At 58.2% G+C, this 19,723-nt stretch overlaps 1 long non-coding RNA gene across 1 annotated transcript; it reads left to right on the plus strand.

Annotated features, from left to right (window-relative positions):
* The first annotated feature begins 406 nt into the window (after positions 1-406).
* LOC150046620 (uncharacterized) lies at positions 407-19,437 on the plus strand. The gene is made up of 3 exons (XR_016539631.1): positions 407-514; positions 18,192-18,290; positions 19,291-19,437. It is a non-coding gene; the product is annotated as an uncharacterized LOC150046620 (long non-coding RNA).
* Positions 19,438-19,723: the final 286 nt, after the last annotated feature.

Raw genomic sequence — 19,723 nt, forward strand, 5'->3', positions numbered from 1 at the left:
GCTGTCGTCGGCGTCCTCGTCCCGGTCGTCGGCTAATCCTGGGGCGGCCGGCGGGCGGGGGCCGGGGCTTCTCTGCGCCGGGGCGGCGGGGACGGCGGCGCTCGCTCGGCCTCGTGCTCCTGGCCCGCGCGCGGCGCCGCTACTGAAACCTGCGCGCTCCGCCGCCTTTCTTATATATATCGGCCCCTCTGGTCGCCGCCTGTCAGTCACACGGACTCCCGGCCACTCTCCCCTCCCCTCCCGGCCTTTCGCCGCCCGCGACAGTCCCAGCGCCGACCACAGGGGGCCTCCGCCCCGCCGCTCCCCCTCCCCGCCGCCCGTCCCCGCCCCCCCGGCTCCCCGCCCACCCCCGCCACCCCGCGAGGGCTGAGACCCCGGGGCGCGTGGCGGGGCCGCGGGGGGGCGGTGAGGGCTCCCCCCACCCCCTCGGACTGGAGGCGAGGGGGTGGATCCCGGACGGTCCCGCGGGCGGCGGGACGGCGGCGGGCGCCGGTCACCTGCGGTCTCGGAGCAGGTAAAATTCAGAATCGAAAAAAGAACGGCACGGAAGGCCGAGAGCCAAAGCCGGGCCCGGGGACGCTGCGCTCCTCCCGGCGCCCGGCGGGTTCCTGCCGCGGCCGGGCAGCCGGTGCGGCGGCGGCCGCTCGGGGCCGGGCCCGGGGCCGGGCGTCGGGGGCGGGCCTCCCCCTTGCACCTGGTGGGCGGCTCCCTCCCCGGCGCGTGCCTTCTCCCCTCTCCGCGGCCCCCGCCGGGCCCGGCTCGTGCCAGCGCGCGGACGCCGGGCCCCCGAGCGGGGGGCGCAGGGGCGGGGCGCGCGGTGGGGGCGTCCCCAGCTGTATGGAGATGAGGCCGGGCCCGCCCCGCGCCGCCCTCACCTGGGCTCGGCCCGGCTCCGCGGCCCCGCGGCCGCTGCAGGTCGTCGCTCGGAGGCGGGCGGGAGCGCTGCGGCCTCCGGAGCGGCCCCGGGCCGTGGGAGAGGGAAGTTGGGGGGGGGGGAGACGACGGAGCCCCGGGGCCCCTCGAGGGGTGGACCTGGAAGCGACTCAAGGACCTCGCCCGCGCCGCGCTCCCCCGGGGCCCGCACTGCTGGGGCGGCCGCGGCGCAGCTGCGCGCCGGGAGCCCGGCGAGGTCCCCGGAGGCCACGGGCCGGGGAGGGCCAGCTTCTCCGGGCCTCGGGGGGCGCCGCGGAGGGCGGCGGGGGTCCGGTGACTTCAGCTGTCAGCTCGCCCGCGTGGCGATGACGGCGGCCGGGCGATAAGATCGGTGGGGGTGGCGGGGACGCGGTGCGGGGCCCCGGGGAGGCCGGGGGGGGGGGCGCAGCCCGGCAGCTGCCAGCGCCCGGCAGGCTCTGATTTTTTTTTTTTTTTGGTGGACAGTGGTGATGAAGGACTGAGGAGGAAAGGAGCGTGGGCTGGGGGAGGGGGCGAGGTGGGGAGCCGGGCTCCGGGGTCCCCCACGCACGGCCACCCCGCCCAGCCACCATCTGGCGCGAGCGGGTCGGCGTGGGGAGCTGAGGTGGGGCAGGGGCCCGGCAGATGGGCCCAGGCCGCGCTGGAGAGTTAATGTGGGTTATGCGCAGTCCCGGGCTGGGGAGGGCGCGCCCTCCCGGAGGGGGGGGCTTGGAGATCCTCCCTGCCTCGGATGCCAGAGGGCACGCCATGGCTTTGCCCTGCGCTGGCGTCTCGCCCCCTCGAGCTCACCCTGTTCCCATTCCCAGATCCAGCCCCCCCTCACCCACGGGTGTCTGTCAAGAAGGTAGGGTCTTCCTGCGCTCACCTGCCTGTGGAGGGAGACCTCGCCCGAGCGTCCTCAGGGAGAGCGAGGATACACGCGCCCGGGCTGTCCCCAGCGTACCTGGCGGGCAGTCTAGGGCCAGTCAGAAGGCGGGACCCTGCCGGACTCTACCAGTGCCTCCCACCTGTAACCCGAGCTCCCAGGACTGAGGTTCAGAGCCAGGTCTGTGAGACGCATCTCCACTTAACCAGTGGAGCTGTGGCTCAGGTTGAACCTAAAAGCTGCTTCAGGGACCGAGGCCAACAGACAGACAGACAGACAGACCGTGGGGTCTTTATTATCATCAGGGGTGGGCAACGGAAGGGATCCCACAGAAGCTCTTTACTGGGCCAGGGCACCACCCTTGGCCCTGGGGCCCTAGAACATCAACTCTGGGGGGCATTTGCCGAACAGAGCGGGGTGGGCTCTGCAGAGATCCTCCTGTCTCCCCCCTTGCCAAAACTTAGAGCAGAGAAACCTGCCTTGCTGACTGGGGGTGAGGGGACCAAGGAGAAGCAGGCCTCGAGGTGACAGGAGCAGGCGGATTACATGAAGGCCCCCAGCACGGCCGCCCTTCCTGGAGGCCTGACCCTCGGTTTGGGCCACCTAGCATGTCAACACTCAGTCCCAGCATCAGGCAGACTCAGCATCTGGGACAGGGAGACGCCAAGGTCACCCCCAGACTGACCCTGGGTTATGGGGGGGGAGGGAGGGACGCAGGCGCCTCGGGATTCCTTCCAGGCTGGTGACCTGCAAGCCCTTCCAAGGGCGCAGGGCGCCAGGTCCCCGGGGCTGTGGGTCCCCCCCACTCCCCGGGGGACCGTACCGGGGACCCCCCCACGCCCTCCGGGCACACTGCACCCGAGCAGGGCGCGGCTGGGCCGGCGGGGGGCGGGGAAGCAGGCCGGGCCGAGGCGGGGCGCGCTGGCTGCGGTGGCGAAGGGGCCACGTGCGGGGAGCGGTGGCCCGGGAGCTGCACAGAAGGCGCGGAGATTTGCAAACTGTTGCTGCCACATGGCTGCCCCATTCGGTCCATTCACATTGAAATGAGGCCGGCGCGTGCCTCATCTGCCGCCGGGCGCTGCCACGCGTCAGGCCCGGCCCGCCGCGTGCCAACTGGGGCAGCGGGGCTGGCGGGGCCGGGCTGGCGGGGCAGCGGGGCTGGCGGGGCCGGGCTGCGGCGGGGCGGGCCGGGGGGCTGCGGCGGCCCCCCCGCCCCCCCCCCGCCACCCGGGCGCCTGTCCTCGGACCTTGGCCCCGCCGCGGGGAGGACGCACGGTTTCCGAGGGGGGCCGGGATCGATGCCGCCGCTCCCCGCAGATGCGCCCCGCCAGCGCTACTCTCCATCTGCCGCCGCTCGCACCTGCCGGTCAATAAATCGATTTTACAATTTAATGCAGCAGCTTCCCGCCCGCCCGCCCCGGGGACAGATGCCGCGGCAGAGCCACCTCCGCCCTCGTCCTCCCCCCGGGGGCGCCAGCGGTGAGGGACCCGGGGGGCCCGCCCGCAGGCCGCGCCCGTGGGGCCCTGCGCACCCCGCTCCGCACCCGGCTCGCTCCGGGGGCCCCCCGCAGGCCACAGCCCGGCCCCACGGGGCGAGAAGGCGAGGAACCTGCAGTGGCTCTGCCCGGGGACTTCAGGGCGGAGCAGGGCAGCGCAGGCTGTCAGCCAGCGGGGTGGATCCCAGCCCCTCAGAGGCTGAGCTCGGAGGGTCCAGGCCGAGCTGGGCTTGAGCAAAAGAGCCAGGGCCCAGGAGTTTGGCCTAGTGGTAGAGTGCTTGCCGGCCATGCTTGAAGCCACAAGTGGTGCTGTGGCTCAGGTGGTAGGGCTCTGGCCTTGAGAAAGCCCGAGAACAGTGCCCGGTTCCTGAGCTCAAGTGGGAGCCCTGGGATAAGGAAGCCGTAGACAGAGGGTGTAGCCAGGAGGACCCTCGGCTCTGCAGTCCTGGTGAAGCAGACTGAGCAGGGAGCACTGAGGAGGCCCTCGTGGCCGCCACCCTCTCAGTCTGTCTGGTGAATGGCATGAGCGCTGCAGGCCTGGCTCTCCAGAGACCCGGTCGTGCTGGCCTTGGGCTCCTAACACTCCCCTAACTGCACGTCCGCCTTCTCCTGTGTGCCAGGGGGGTGATAACAACACGGCAGAGGGTGACTGAGAACTGTCAGAATGGGCGCTTGTAGGAAGATGTCACTGTCTTCCTTTCTCCCAGGTGGGACCTGTGGAGGGCTGGGGGTGAGCTCGGAGTAGAAGGGAGAAGCCTGGGAGGGAAGAAGGAGGGAAGGAAGAGAATGGAGAAAACACCAATAAGGAATGACTCGCGAGGAACAGAGAATGCGGGAGGAGAAAAAAAATGATGAAAAATGTGTGAAAGCCAGCTGTCCAGGGCCTTTTGCAGGGATCTAGTGAGGTGCCTGGCTGGAAAGAGGAAACTGAAGTTTTGAGAATGGATGTGAGGATGGGTTGGCATCAACTAACACCTATGCCTTTGGCCTTCTCGCCAAGGGTAAGTCTTAACCCGAGACTCTTCTGCTGCAGGGTGGTATTTCAGAGCAAGGGCCTATGGGAAAGAGCAAGGAGTCTCCTCTGAATTGTCCTGATTGTTGAGGTTGCTGATAGCTCAGGGGACTCAACTCTTCCCCTTGTCACTCAAGAGCACACACTACTGGCTGGACCGTCCACCGCTTGACGCCTTGAGACTGACATCCAAAATGTGTCCAAGGGTCGGACACTTAGGAGGCTAAGATCTGAAGATCTTTGTTCAAAGCCAGCCCAGGGAAGGAGAGTCCATGAGCGTCTTATCTCTGATTAACCACCAGAAAACTGGAAGTAGAGCTGTGGGTCAAGCAGTTTAGTGCTAGCCATGAAAAGGAAATAAATAACAACTCGGGGTCAGTGCCCAGGCCTGGAAGGGGCAGAGTGGAGGGGGGGATAGGGTCATTGAGCATAGAATGAGGTGGTGCACTGGCCTCTCGTGAGAGTAAGACCCTGCTCTCACCCGGGGTTCCAGTAGCCTGAGTCCCCTGCTGCCTTCTGCTGGCCTCCCTGAAGGATCTGTGCTGTGAACTGAGCCCCCTCCTCAGAAGCACAGCTGTGGCCATCAGAGACTGTGAGCCCGCAGAAGAGAAGCAACTGCTGCCGCTGCTTCCTCTTTCTTCTTTGTTTATGGCAGGTAGAAGGATCTTTGCAGGTCTTGGGAGGGCTGGTCAGGAGGAGAGAAGGAGAGAGAGGTGGGGCTGGCAGCTGCACAAGCTGAGATAAGCCTGATGGCAAGTGCTCGGTGGATGGTGACTGGGCAGCTGCCTACAGCTGCATCTGCCAAGTTCAGGGGATGCCTGGAAAGCCAGGGCCGGGAGCCATGCAGCACCCGGGGTATTTCCAGCCATGGAGGAGCCTGGGGTTTAGGACAGACTCCCAGCAACTTTCCCAGAGCTCCTGGCTTCCCGTTCCCCACCTCCTTCCTGTCCCCATCCCCATCCAGCGAGCAGGAGACTGAGAGGGAGGAAGGAAAGTTTCGGGCCAACTCTACATAGAGACCCCCCTAGGCAAAGAGGCCTCTCCCCCGCCCCCATATTGCCTGGGACTCTCAGGGCTGGGGGATTCTAGACGGTATCTCACAAGGTGGCAGAACATGGGGCAAGGGGAAATCACGGGGCCAAAAGGTAAGTTGCGTTGAAGGACCCAGAGGAGGGATGGAGGAGCGGGGGCCAACTTTGAAGCGAAGCTCTAGCCGCCCTCTTGGACTGACTTTCCCATGCTGCGATCTGGATCTGTCTTCCCTGGAGAACTTTCTTCACTTGCTCACCCCCTGACCCCGCCAGGCTGACCGTGCGCCCTCTCCCATGACCCCTTGCAGCATTGCAGGTCGCCTGTCCCTAACACCTCTCATTCCTGTGACCTTTACAGGGTGGGGAGTTGGCCCCTGGGCTCACATCCTGAGCACTATTCTCCCCTCTTCTGCCTCAGTCTTCCCTTAGAGCTGAGGCCCATCGGCCCCTCTACCTCTTGGATGCCCTCGGTCCTTCTGTGCCCTCCACTTTCTCCCACTGAGGGGCAACTCATTTTTTCACCATAACCCTGGCTATTGGCATCCCCACATAACCTCTGATCTCAGATCCCAGCTTCCACCCGGGACCTGGAGGTGGGGGCGGGACACTACCCAGCCGTCTCCAGCGGCTGGGTTGACAGGGGTGGCCCTGGTCTCCCGCAGTCTCCTGGAAGGAAGGGATGGTCCCGAACCAGGAAGTACGACTTCAGATATTCTCATACACCGAGAAACAGGCCTGGGAGAGGAGCTAGGGACAGGTGCCAAGTCTGAACAGCTGCGTGAGTAGGCAGGTCACTGTTCCCCAGAGGTTAGGGAGGACTCTGACTGCCGTGATCAAGTAGGTGATGGGTCTTAAGCTGAGGATGGTGACCGGCTATGTCTTTCTCCCAGCGTGGTCAGAATAAGAGGAAATGGGCTTCAACGGTGGCAGGAAGGATTTAGGGTAGACATATGGGAGAACTTCCTGTGACAACGTGTCTACTCGGTGTGTCCCAGTCGTTAATCCAGGCTGAACTCTCCCCTGCAGTTGATGAGCATTGCTTGCTAATGATTGCTAATGAAGAACTTGACTTGCTTGAGGTCAGCGGAGAACCTCTAGCCAGGAGAATTCGCCTGCTTTCTAACCAGATCCCAGGGGGAAACAAACAAACAAACAAAAAAAGTTCAGAGCGGTCTGGAGACCCCAGGCACTAGATCCCCTCCTTAGTCCCAATAAGTTTAGGACACTGAGAGCTCGCGTCACTTTGCTTCTCCCGCCTCTGACTCTATAGGGTCCATTCAAAAATCCAGCTCTGTGGAGCTGTCCAGCCAAAGGGAGCTAACATAGCATTCCAGAGCAGTAGTAAAGAGTCAGGACTGGAGCCCAGGCATGGCTTCCATGATAGGGCACCTGCTGAGCAAGCAGGAGGCCTGGGCACGGCCAGAAAACCAATCATTACCAGCACATGATCGGACTCAGGAGTGAACACAGGTCTAGAGCAGAGACTGTGCCTGAGATTGGAGGTCAGCTTCAGCCTGGTGGGCGTGGAAACCCGCCAGGCAGAGGAATTCAGATCTGACAGGGGCGACCCCTGAGAACTTGAACAGATTCTCAGCGTGCACTGAGGTGGCAGCTTCCATACATAGGCGGGAACACCAAGCCCTAAGGACAGGCCTCGACAGGCCCCATTCTTGCCTCGCTGGCAGCTGCTCCATGGCCTCAGTGTGCACCTTGCAGAGAGACCCCTGCACGTGGGGTCCATCTGTACCTCCAATCCTTGCCGCTCTCCTGGCCTGCCTGTTCCCTTCCTCCTGTAGGCCTCAGATGACACAGAGGCCCCACCAGGCAGGTAGACTTGCCTAGCAGAGGGAAAAGGCTTAGATCAGCACAGGAAGGCACAAAGGAGTCCAGAAAGGCTTTGGACCACAATTGTATTCTCTGACTACCTCCCCTCCTCCCCACACTGCCTCATGCTCTGCTCCTTAAGAGTGGGTTGTCCACCTCTTGTCAATGTGAAGGTCCTGCTGTGACCAGTGTGGACCGCCCGTCTGTAGGGCTTGTGATCTGGCCCTCCAAGGAGGGCTTCTGTAATGGCACAGCCAGAGAAGCGGCTGTGTTGCCCTGGCACCCAGGGCAGGCCCACTTTAAGGGTGAGGAGTTGTGGTCCAGTTCCCAGAGTGACTACAGGGTGAGGCCACTGGGCCAGCCCTCCGCAGCCTGGTCCGGGAGGCCAGGCTCAGGTCAGCCTGTGGCAGAGGCCGGCCCTCTCTAGGCTGAGATCATCGCCCTGCACCCCCAGCTGAGCTCACTACCCTGGCCCGCTGGGGGACATTGTTGTCTCCAGGGCCCCTCCCAGGGCTCAATGAGCTGTTTGTTGGCACGTCCGGTGAGGGTAAGGGAGGGCAGGCGCTGGGCGCCCATACACAATGGGGATTCCGTCCATTCTGAGGTGGCTGCGGGAACCAGGCTGGCTTTGTCCCTCGGACCTGCATTCCCACCATTTAGCACTGCCGGAACTCCAGGCGGAAGCCCCTCACATAAGAACAACAATGTCGTCACCCTGTCTGTGGGGGAGGGTGCTGTAGAACAAGCCTTCTGGGGACCCAAGGGACCCCAGCCTGGAGGTGCTTGGGACCTGTCCTGGCTGTGCTTTGTGGTCGTTCTTTGGAGCTGAATCCTGCCCAGGCTGGCTTTGAACTATGATCCTCCTAGCTCAGCTCCCTGAGAAGTCAGGGTTACAGGCTTTGGATTTGAAGGCGGGCAGGCGATGCCATCTCACCTGCTCTATAGACTGGATGCCTAGTGCCTGTAGCAAATGGTCAGGCCCCTGGGGACCTAATGGGAGGCCTTGGTGCAGGAGGGACATGCACCCTGCTGTGCCCTCAGTGGGCCAGGTCTGGTTCTGGGACTCTTGCCCGTTCTCCTGTCCCTCAGCCTGGCCCTTTGAAAGTGACCCTGGCTACTTAGATACTTAGACAACAAGTGTTTATTTTCCAGCGTGGGGGGGGCAGGGGGGGCGGAAAGGACGTCACGCTTCCCTCCTGCCCTGTGCTGTGCTGGTTCTCACAGTCTGGGTACTGGTGACATCAGTGGCCTTTCCTCCTCAGCCCTGGCCTCCTTGCCACCCGCTCCTTACCCTGTGCTCAAGCCAGGGCACACAGTTCCGGAGTGGCACAGGCTTCTGGAGTGGGCACTTCTGAGAGAGTGCCCCAAGGAGCGGGGGGGGCTGGCACAGCCCCTCTCTCACTTCTGCCCCTGGCCTGCAGCAGAACTCAGAGATCACCCTCCCTGTTCAGGGCACGGGAGCGCCTGCTGTCCCATCCAGGGCGCCCCTCCCAGGACGATACTGGCCCTTTAAGGGTCTTGGGAAGCCAGAACAACAGGAAATCCAAACGGCCTCATTAGGCAGCTCCAAGCTCAGTGCAGTAATTAGTGCCCTGAAAACAAAACAAGGAAAAGCAGGTGGTGGTGCCCCCCCAATCCCCAATCTCTGCTGCCCCAGCGTGGCCTGTTAGTGCCCACAGCGAGGCAGCTGGGACTGGAGCCCCCCCCCAGCCCCCCTGCTTCAGGCTCCTGAGACCCATTCCTCACTGTCCGGGCCAAGGGTCATGGAGCAAGCCCAGTCTCCCTGGGGCCTCCATCTCCCCAGGGATAGGCGCTGGGGTTTCCTGTCTTCTGCGGCCAGGTGGCCACTGGTCTGCAGCATCTTTTACCTGTGTGGGAAAAGCAGCTGGGCACTGAGAGACTGGTTGGATGTCTTCCAGGGGGAAGGAAAGATGGGTGGGGATCCCATGCCCAGATAGCTCCTCCTCCTCCTCCTCCTCCTCCTCCTCCTCCTCCTCCTCCTCCCCTCCCCCTCCCCCTCCTCTCCTCCTCTCCCTCTCCCTCTTTTCCTTTTGCTTTTGCTCCTGCTCCTGCTCTTGCTCCTGCTCCTCCTTCTCCTCCTCCCCCTCCCCCTCCCCTCCTCCTCTCCCTCTTCTCCTTTTGCTCCTGCTCCTGCTCTTGCTCCTGCTCTTCCTCCTCCTTCTCCTTCTTATTCTTTGGCAGAAAAAGGAGATCTGTTGTATGACAGTCACAGAAGGCAGCACTTTCAGTACATCTTCAGCCATTTTTGGCTGTTTGGGGATCAGGTGGGTAATAGACATTTGCCTTCAGTTAAACAGAAGCATTGGGGGCAGGCAGGCTGTGAAAAAGTTTGCATCGCTCAAATAGTCCCCAGTCAAAGGTGTGCTCAGAGGGGATCAGATGTGGCGTCAGAGATAGGCCATTGTCTCAGGATTGGTCAGATGGGGCCTGGTTGCAATGAGTCACTGAGGCATGAGGTCTGCTCCAGCATGGCTACAGAGTGACCCCAGGAGAGGATGGGACAGGGGACAGAGGACACAGAGTGAACCTGGAGGAACCAGGGTGCCTCTCTGTGTCGTTAACCTGCTCTGTATCGTTCATGCGCCCATGTCAGGAGTCAATAGTGTTTTCTCAGCAAAACAAAACAAAACTCCTCTTGAACACTTGTCACCTCATCTGCCTCTCCAGTCCTTCTGTCCTGAGCGTACACTGCACATTTCCAGGTTATGCAACCTGGACACTGCAACACCCCAGGGAAGAAAGCGGGTATCACAATACCCTATCTTCTCGAAAGATCTCTAAGGAGATCTGAAAATCACAGCTAGGCCACGCTTGCCACTAAAACTTTTGCTACAAAGCTAGGCGCGGTGGCTCACACCTGGAATCCCAGCTGCTCAGGAGGCTGAGATCTGAGGATCACAGTTCCAAGCCAACCCAGGCACAGAAGAAGAATTTGACAGACTTTTCTTGTCTGGGCTGGCTTCCAACCATGATCCTCAGATCTCAACCTCCTGAGTAGCTAGGGTTACAGGTGTCAGCCACCAGCGAATGGCTTAGAATCATTTCTGAGACAGAATCTTGCTATGTGGTGCAGGTTGCCCCTCACCTCTTGGATGCAAGTTTCACAAGTGGAACTACAGGAGTGGACCACACTGTCTGGCCTCAGTTTATAGCAGTGTAACAGTACTGTGTGAGAATCTTGGTCAATTCTGGCTTTTAATGACTACAAAAGGAAATCAAAAGCCAATGAGAGATAAACACCAGTGTTCTGTGATGAGAAAAATACAAACTTATTCTCACCTCTTATTTCTCAATAACTACTGATTGTATGATTTCTGCAGATTGGGGAATGTCTACTTTTCCAGCTTAGTGTTCTCAGAGGAAAATAGTACCATGAGTGCTGAATTAAAAATGAGAACTTGGCTGGGAGTTTGGCCTAGTGGTAGAGTGCTTGCCTAGCATGCACGGAGACCCAGGTTCGATTCCTTGGTACCATATATATAGAAAAAAGCCGGAAGTGGTGCTGAGGCTCAAGTGGTAGAGCTCTAGCCTTGAGAAAGTCCAAGGACAGTGCTCAGGCCCTGAGCCCAAGCCCAGGACTGGCATAAATAAATAAACAAACAAACATGAGAACTTGCTAGGTGCTGTGGCCCACGCCTGTCATCCTAACCACTCAGGAGGCTGAGATCTGAGCATTGTGGTTCAAAGCCAGCCCAGGCACAAAAGTCTGTGAGACTCTCATCTCCAATTAACCACTAGAAAATGGAAAGGGTGCTGTGGCTCAAGGCTTAGAGCACTATCCTTGAGCTGAAGAGCTCAGACTTCAAGTCCCATGACAGACAAACAAAACAAAACAAAAACCATGAGAGAGACTTCCTATGTTGCAGTTAAAGAAACAAAGATGCATTCAAGAAACATTTTGGAGCAGTTGGTGGGAGTTGCTGTAAAGATTTCCAGGACTACAAATGTAGTCTCCTGAGAAGGTTTTTGGGAGCAGGGACTACGGATTTCTGTCCACCCGTATTCCTCACATACGTAGTAGGGGACCTGTACTGGTGGTTGAGTACCTGCCGTGGGCAATCACAGCTGAGCCAGAGATCAGCTCTCATTTCCATGAGTCCTCCATGGGGGCCTAGGTCTTGGTAGAGTCACAGAGTGCACCAGTGGGCCCTGCCTGGCTGCCTGCTGCCTGGGAGAAAGTCACCCTCTCTGTGTGCAAAGCCCAGATTTCCCCAAGGCCCCCAATCCCTATGCAGAACAAGGGCCAAAGTTGAGGGGGGAGAGAGAGGATGTCAGGTCCCCCTCAGAACAAAGCTAGGAGGACCCTAAAAATGGGGGAGGAGTGGCACTGGGCTGAGCAGGCAGGCACTGAGGCCAGCCAGGGCTACTGAACGGGGCTGTAATTAAACTGTGGGTAGGTTTCTGGTCACACTCCTGTTGGCTGAGAACAAAGGCCCTGGGCGTCCTTCTTGCCCAGAGGGGAAGAAGGAGCAGAGGGAGGGGGCGGGGTAATCCAGAACCTGCTATTGGGCTGGGCAGCTGGCCTCCAGCTGGGGCCCCCAGGAATCCTGTAGCCACCCCAGAAGGCCACTTCTGAGGGGCTCCCATCTGAAACAGGGGCTAAATCTTCTAATGGAAGGGGTACAGAGGCAGAGGGGGACCAGAGGATAGAATATAGGGGATCATGACACTTAGGATTCTCAGCCCTGGCTCTGCACCCAAGAAGTTTCCTTGTGATTGCTGATAGAATTGGTTAGAGATGAGGTCCAGAAGGCTCTGGCATTTTCTAGACACTGCCCTGGTGACTCAGGAGCAGCCACTGGGTATAACTACGTGGCCTCCGTCAGCCCAGTCTCCTCCCAGGCACAAAACACTGGGAGGTGACCCCACACAAGGGACCCTTGTGAGTGTCTCAGAGGGAAAAGGAGGCATGGTCTCGGGGGCTCAGGAACAAGGCATTAAGAAATACCTTCCTGGGACCAGGAGTGTGGCCTAGTGGTAGAGTGCTGGTCTACCATGCATGAAGACCCGGGTTCAGTTCCTCAGTACCACTTACCTAGAAAAGGCTGGACGTGGTACTGCAGCTCAAGTGGTAGAGCTCTAGCCTTGTGAATGCCCAAGGACGGTGCGCAGGCCCTGAGTTCAAGCCACAGGACGGGCAAAAAAAAAAAAAAAAAAGGAAGAGAGAAGAAAAGAAAGGAAGGAAGGAAGGGAGGAAGAAAGGAAGGAAGGAAGACCTTTTTCACTAGGTACCTGGTGGGGGAGTAGGGGGGTTAAGCCTATGATCCTAGCCACTCAGGAGGTTGAGATCTGAGGACTGCAATTGAAGGCCAGCCAAAGTAGGAAAGCCCACCAAAAAGCTGTACCAGAGCTGTCGCTCAAGTGGTAGATCGCTAACCTTCAGCCCAGAGACTTAGGGGTAGCCCCCACGTCCGGCATTCAAGCCCCAGGACCAGCAGAGAAGAGAAAAGAAAATGCAATGTCTTCCCATCTTGGCCTTGCTCCCCAAAGTGGAAAGTTACCCAGGTAAGCAATGCGATGCCTGGGGGTTCCCGTCAGGCCCGGGGCCCCTGGGAAGGAACCCTTCCGTCTGTGGACAGCTAGCCCTTCAGAAAACAGGCTGAGAAGCCAGAGACCTGAGCACCTGAGCCAATGGAGGGGACGTGACCCTGCCCTGAATCACTTCCCGGATGCAGCTCAGCAGCCTCCACTTCAAGGTTTTTTGGGGGGAGGATTCTTTTTTTTTTTTTTCCAAGTTCCTCGATCTGTCATCTCCCTCCCCCATGGCCGGATAGGACTAGACCAGTGTCCTCTTCTGGCTGGCCCTCAGCTCCTGCCGCAGACCTTCTCCTTCAGCTCTCCCCTGGACATTGTTTTCCATCTCAGGAAGTCTCTGATGCCCTGCGCTAGATTTTGTTTTCCTTGTTATCGGGACAACTAATATTTTTTCCTGTGCAGGGGGAAAAAAAAAATAAAGAGAGATTTTCCCAAGCAGATTACAGCTGTCAGTGGGGGGTGGGGGAGGGAACTGGAGGTTGAGCCCGCCCTCCCCCCTCCCCCTCTGCCACCCTCCTGGAGCTGAGCTTCTGAATGAAGGAGGAAGCCAGCCTGGCAAGCTGCAGGCCCCAGGGTGGCTGGAGGAAAAGACAGGCCCCATACTCAGCCCTTGCTCAAAGCTACATGTTCAAGGACACCAAGAGAGGGGCTTGGGTTAGCCTTCTCCCGGGTGGGCTAGAAAAGGTGGGCCCCTCCCCAGCTCCAGCTATGAGCTGGGGGCTCCCTTGCCTCTTCTGAACCATCCAGCAGCCCTGAGATACCAGAATGGCAGGCCATGAGAAAAGACACTCCAGGACGGGTGAGCGCAAGAACCACCTCAGTCACCGTGATGGGACCTGGAACAATTTTCTTGCACAATTTTGCTTGGTCTCCCTGTCTCCAACAAGACCATATGGCTACTGACTGGCAACCCGGACTCAATCCCAGGGCTCTTTTGATGCCCTAGAAAGTCCAGGGCAGGCATGGGAGGCCATCACAACCGGCAGGTGGGAAAGCAGACAGGTAGTTTGAATGGTGGCCTGGGGCACTGGCCCCCTGACAGAGTTTCCATTCCCACTCAGGGACAGGTGCCCGGGGGTCTGGGTGGGGTCTGCAGTGGAAACAGGCGCTGTGTTTAAGATGACTAAGTCTCCGTGAGCGTCAACAAACAGAAAGGCTTCCACTGTGCCTGACTTCATTGTTTGTGGCTCTTAATGCATGAAGAAAGTCAGTGACCACCTGTGCTTCCTTGTAACCTCCTGCAAAGTTCTGGTCTGCTCTCCCAGATCACCACGGAGGGTGACGCAGCCCCCACAGGGCAAAGCCAAGAAGTGCCAGTTAGGAGTGACTAGAATTTCTATTTTGCTTTTTTTAGCTTAAACAAATGGAACTCGTTGTGCGTTTAGGTAGCTATGGCTCTAGGTGTAGGTATATCTGTATCTATGTTGGTGACACTGGAATTTAAACTCAGCGATTTATGCTTGCTCAGCTGGTGCTCTACCACTTGAGCTATGCCTTCAGCTTGGCTTTTTGCTTTGGCATTTTGGAAACGGAGTTCCGTGGGCTTCTTTTCTGCTTAGGCTGGATTCAAACCTCGAGCCTCCTAATATTACTATACATTTTTTTTATGAGTGCATGTTGCTAGAGCCTAGGGATAAGTTAGCACTCTACTGCTGGACTGTATTCCTAGACCTTTAAAAAAAAGAAAGTTGGGGCCAGGAGTTTGGCCTAGTGGTTAAAGTGCTTGCCTAGCATGCATGAAGACCCGGGTTCGATTCCTTGGTACCACATACATAGCAAAAAGCCGGAAGTGGTGCTGAGGCTCAAGTGGTAGAGCTCTAGCCTTGAGAAAGTCCAAGGACAGTGCTCAAGCCCAGGACTGGCAAAAAAAAAAAAGAAAGTTTTGGGGGTTTTTTTGTTTTGTTTTTTAATTTTATTTTTGGCCAGTCCTAGGGTTTGAGCTCAGGGCCTGAGCACTGTCCTTGGGCTTTCTCAAGGCTAGAGCTCTACCACGTGAGCCTCAGCACCACTTCTGGCTGTTTCTATGTATGTGGTACTGAGGAATTGAACCCGGGTCTTCGTGCATGCTAGGCAAGCACTCTACCACTAGGCCAAACTCCTGGCCTTGTTTTTTAATTTTTGCGACAAGTCTTACAGAGTTTCCCACATTGGCTTCCAACCTTCAATCCTCTTGCTCCAGCCTCCTGAGTAGCTGAGATTCCCGTCTTACTGGGATTCCACTGTCTGGATTAGGAGTACTGAAACAGTCCTACGGTGTACAGTAGTTGTTGCCTGGCAAGCAGGAGGTCTGGGCGCCAATCCCAGCCCCACGCACAGGGCTCCTTGCAGGCTGGATTTCAGCATGAAGTAAGGGAGGAGGGGAGGGGACTGGAGCTTCGGGGTGCAGACCCTAGCTGGTCCCCAGGGGCCTCCCTTCTTCTCCGCTCCCCCTCCTAGGGCCTGCTTGCTCCCTGCATGGGAGAGAACCATCCCTCGTGCCTGGCCCTCTCTATATCTCAAGGCTGGTTGAAGCGACAGAACACATGGTGAGGCTGGGGTCCCCACGGTGAGGGTGAGGATGAGGCTGGCGTCCCCACGGTGAGGGTGAGGTTGAAGCTGGGGTCCCCTCTGTGGCTGCCTGGCCTTCAGTCTGATCCCCGGGAGAAAAGTCCCTGGCGGGAGGCGGGCCTCTGCCGGGAGGCTGTTTCCTCAAGCGGCCAAGGTAAGAAGTGGGGGATTTCCAGGCCAGCCTTTAGGGCTGAAGGCATGGGGGGGTCTCCTCTCCTATGTGGAGCCGCCCCGCTGGGGCAAGCACAGAAACTCCAGTTAGGCCCCGTTGTGGGCAAGGTGGCAGAGGGACAGTCAGCCCGAAACACAGGCCCCCACATTCTAATCCTCCTTCCGGAAGGGAAAACCAAGCTAGCATGTGGGACCCGGAGGGACCCAACCCTGGAAGACCCCACTGGGGGTCTCCAGGGATGGAGGAGGGGGTCTGGAAATCCAGGGCTCCACTTACTCATGCGCCTGTGGCGAATGAGTCAAAGCAACAAATGCCCCTGCCTAACCCCAGGTTCTGCCCCAGGGTGGTTAGACGACTGGAAGGACTGAATCTCAGCCCTCCAGCCTCCTCTAGTTGGCCAGCGCCAAAGGAGTCCGTGTGGACCCACATCCCAGGCTAGTTTGTGCTGAAAGCCTGACCTCTGAGAAAGGGGAGTTATACCCCCAGAACCTCATCCCTGAGCTCGGCTGGACTGGAGGGAGCTGTGCTCACAGAGACCCAGAACAGGGTGAAGAAGTCATGGTGACACTGGCGGCACACACACAGCTCGGCTCTGAAGTCAGCTTACACAAGCCCAGGTTTAGAAACAGCCAAACTCCCCCTGAGCATCTCCAGCGCCTCGTACACCAGTGAGTGTCTTTTTGTCAGCAGAATGTGTGTGTGTGTGTGTGTGTGTACTGTGGATGGATGCAGGCAGATGTGCTTCACACACATGTGGCAAGCCAAGGAATAGGCTAGGACTTGTGCAAGTGCAAAAGGTAGAAGAGGAGTTGGGTGCCGGTGGCTCACACCCATAATCCTAGCTGCTCAGAGCCTGAGATCCGAAGATCATGGTTCAAACCCAGCCTGGACAGGAAAGTCCATGAGACTCCTGTCTCCTGTAACCACCACAAAGCCAGAAGTGGAGCTGTGGCTCGAGTGGTAGAGTGCTAGCCTCGAGCAACAAAGCGAAGGGACAATGCCCAGGCCCCATACATGCCCCAAACAAAGAAGCAGAAGCAGAAGCAGGTCTGAGCCGTGGCCTCCGATATGGTAGACTAGCAGTGTGCCAAGCTCTGAACACAGGATGTGTCCACCAGCCAAGCCCCTGAAGGAGATCTGGTCTGTAGTTCACTACTCAGTAAGCAGAGAAAGAAAGAGTGATACTCGGAGAAGTCGAGTGACAGGCCTGAAGTCACATGGTGAACAACTCCAGGCCAGAATTTTCACCCAGGTCAACCGAAGGCCAGGCCTTAGGCTCAGAGGAGTGAAGGTCTTCAGTTGTTCTGGCTGTCCTGGCGTGAGGTGACCCACGCCTCCTTGGACCTTCCCTCTCCTGTGTGTACCAGCTCAGGTTCCCAGACACAACTTGTTCAAGGTCTTGGACACCTCAGGATGCTGTGGACAGGTTTTGCCCACAGGGCCGGGCCCTTGCTCACAGAGAGTCTGGCTGGCCCTGGGCTGGATCAGCTAGGGGCTGAGCTGGGGTAGCTGTTTACAGTAAATAGAAAGCTCTGGAGGAAGGAAGGAGGGGAGGGGCTGGGGTCGTCATGGAGACAAGGGCAGAGCCGCCAGGCCTGAGCCCTGATCCACAAGGACTGGAGCCTGGGGAGGCTCAGGGAAGATTGGATAGGATAGCCCCCGCAGGGGGAGCAGGGCAGCACGGACCACAGGTGGGACACTCCCTCCCTCCTCATCAGACTTTTTAGTAGGAAGAGAGTAACAAGGACTAAGGACTGTTGGTTGAGCTCTTATGGCATGCTTGGTTCTAGGCAAGTAAATATAATTCTATTTCTTACTTAATCAGATGCTAGGTATAAGCCCTGATTTACAGATGAGAAATCTGAGCTTTGGAACAATTAAGAAACTTGGTCACAAAGCATCTAAGTGACAGAGCAGAAATTTGGGGATATATATCTATGTATCTCTAGCTCATATAGGCAGGTAGGAAATGATCTAGGTAGGCAAGCACTGTGCCCCAGGGATGGGGGAGGGAAACTGAGTCTCCTGGGGTGGCAAGGGGATTTTTCCCAGGCCTCTGGCGTTGGTCAAGGCGATTGCTGGGGACAGAACCCTGCGTTCTAGGCCCTAGCCACTAGACCACACAGCTTCTCTACTGCTTAAACTGGGAAGGCCCAGAGAGAAACTCCCTTTCCATCCCCGGCCTAGAGTGTAAACCCTTACCCAGCAGACACTGCTGGGCCTGGGAAGGCTTCGCTGGGCAGGCTGTGCTGGGGGATGCTGGGGGGTTTCTGCCCACACATATGGTTTCCAGATTCCAGGGGATGAAAAGGAGGCCCTGAGGGGCGGAAACTGGTGGGGGGGTTGCGATGACAAATTTAGACTGATTGCTTAAAAAAAAAAAAGCCAAGAAACCCTAAAAAAAAAAAAAGGCAAAAATTCCACTCTAAAACGAAAGGGAATTATTGGATTGTGAAACTGAGTGTCGTGTGGCACAGCATGGCTTAATGCGGAGCTGTACTGAGGGACTTGACAGGACCCAGAAGGTCTAGGGGGGAAGGACCCTCCATTTGCTGTTCCCAGCTAACTTGCTCTCCTTTACCTCAGGGATGGAGACAGAGGGAGCCATGACACCTGAGAGAGTGTCTGGGCAGAAGAGTGTGTGTGTGTGTGTGTGTGTGTGTGTGTGTGACATGTATGCACACCTATGGAGTGTGGGCCCTTTAGACAGCCACACCCCAAGTCTCACCTACGGGGGTGGGCGCTGAAGGCTCACACCTGTCCTCTCCCTACTCAGGAGGAAAGTCTGTGGGAGTCTTATCACCAACTAACCACCAAAAAGCCAGAAATGGAGCTGTGGCTCAAGTGGTAGAGCACCGGACTTGAGTGGAAAAAGGTAAGGTAAGGAACAGCGCTCAGGACCTGAGTTCGAGTCCTAGTATCAGCACACATGCATGCTCGCATGCACACACACACACACACACACAAATCCTATTGGCTGTGGTCAAGGATCCTGAGTTGCTTCGGTGGGTCCCCGGTGGAGGCTCTGACTGGTTCCCTACCACAGAGCAGGAAAGAGAAAGGATGAGCAGCAACGTGGGGGGTTTGGGGAGTCTCTGAGTTCCTTTAGGGAAATGGCCGGGACAGAAGGCAAAAAAGAGGGCATCTGCCTGGAATTCTGCTTGCAGCAGGCCCGAAAGGTCAAAGGTCAAGGTGGGACAAGGGGGACTTCCTGAGACTCTCAGGGGAGTACCAGTTAGCTAGCCAGGCTGTTGTGCAAGCTCTGGGTTGGACCAGGGTGGCAGAGGGTCAGTGGCCGGGGAGATGTCTTCCCTCAGTTCCTCCCAGGGGTCTTGTGGTCCTGGAGCTGTGCCGTCGCCAGCCCCGCCCCCCTGCCCACGGGAGTGCTGCTAGTCTCACCTCATAGCTGAATTCTCACGCCCCAGGGATGATTTCCTCATTCTCATCCCAAGCACGCAGCATCTCTTAACTTGCGTCACCATTTTGCAAACCAAAAAAGAAAAACAGAAAAGAAATTCGTCAAGGAAGCCTCTTTCTTCTAACTCCACTGCGCTTCCTGAAGCGATTAGCGGGGTTTGTGAAGCAAGAGCCATCACTGGGCTGACAGAGTCCCTGGAGGACTGAGGCGCAGGGCAAAGTGGGAGAGAAGCAAGCAGCTAGCCAGGGGCCGGGCCCACATTCCAGGGGTGCCTGTGTTTCAGGAGTGTCTACACTCCGGGGCCATTCTGTACTGAGTGTTCACCAGAACCCCCCAAGGCCCATTCCATTGCTTCTCCGCGGGGAGGGAAGACTGAGGTGCTGTGGGCGAGCCTGTGTGTGATGAGCCTGTGGCTGGTACACGGGATGCTGATTTGATTTGCACTTGTTCCTTCCAGATTGCCTCCCTATTTCTGGCTTCATCCACTCTGGCTGCAATGGACAATGAGCCTCCTGAAGGCCTTGTCGGGGTGTCTGGCTACAGCAGGCACGGGGGCCATTGCAGACTGTTTGCGATTTCATGGAGAAGGGGCAGAAAACAGCGTGGAGCCACCACCTTCTCCCCTCAGGCCCTGCAAATCCAGGAGGGAGGAATGGCAGCCCAGGAGTTTGGGTTCCAAATTGAGTTCCTGAGTACCCAGGCACCCTGCAGCCATGCAGGGAGGAAGGGAGGAGGGGAGAAGGGCAGGGGTGTGGGCCCCAGGGCAGCTCAGAGCAGCCACACTGAGCATGTCAACTTGAAGTACTGGACGTGGTAATTAAACATGAGCTCTCCCCCCTTCATGTGAGGTCTGGGCTGGGGAAAGAAAGCTAGGAGGTCTGGTAAGAAAA

This window comes from Megascapheus bottae, chromosome 25 (genome assembly GCF_031878675.1).
Source record: "Megascapheus bottae isolate mThoBot1 chromosome 25, mThoBot2.hap1, whole genome shotgun sequence".
NCBI lineage: Eukaryota > Metazoa > Chordata > Mammalia > Rodentia > Geomyidae > Megascapheus > Megascapheus bottae.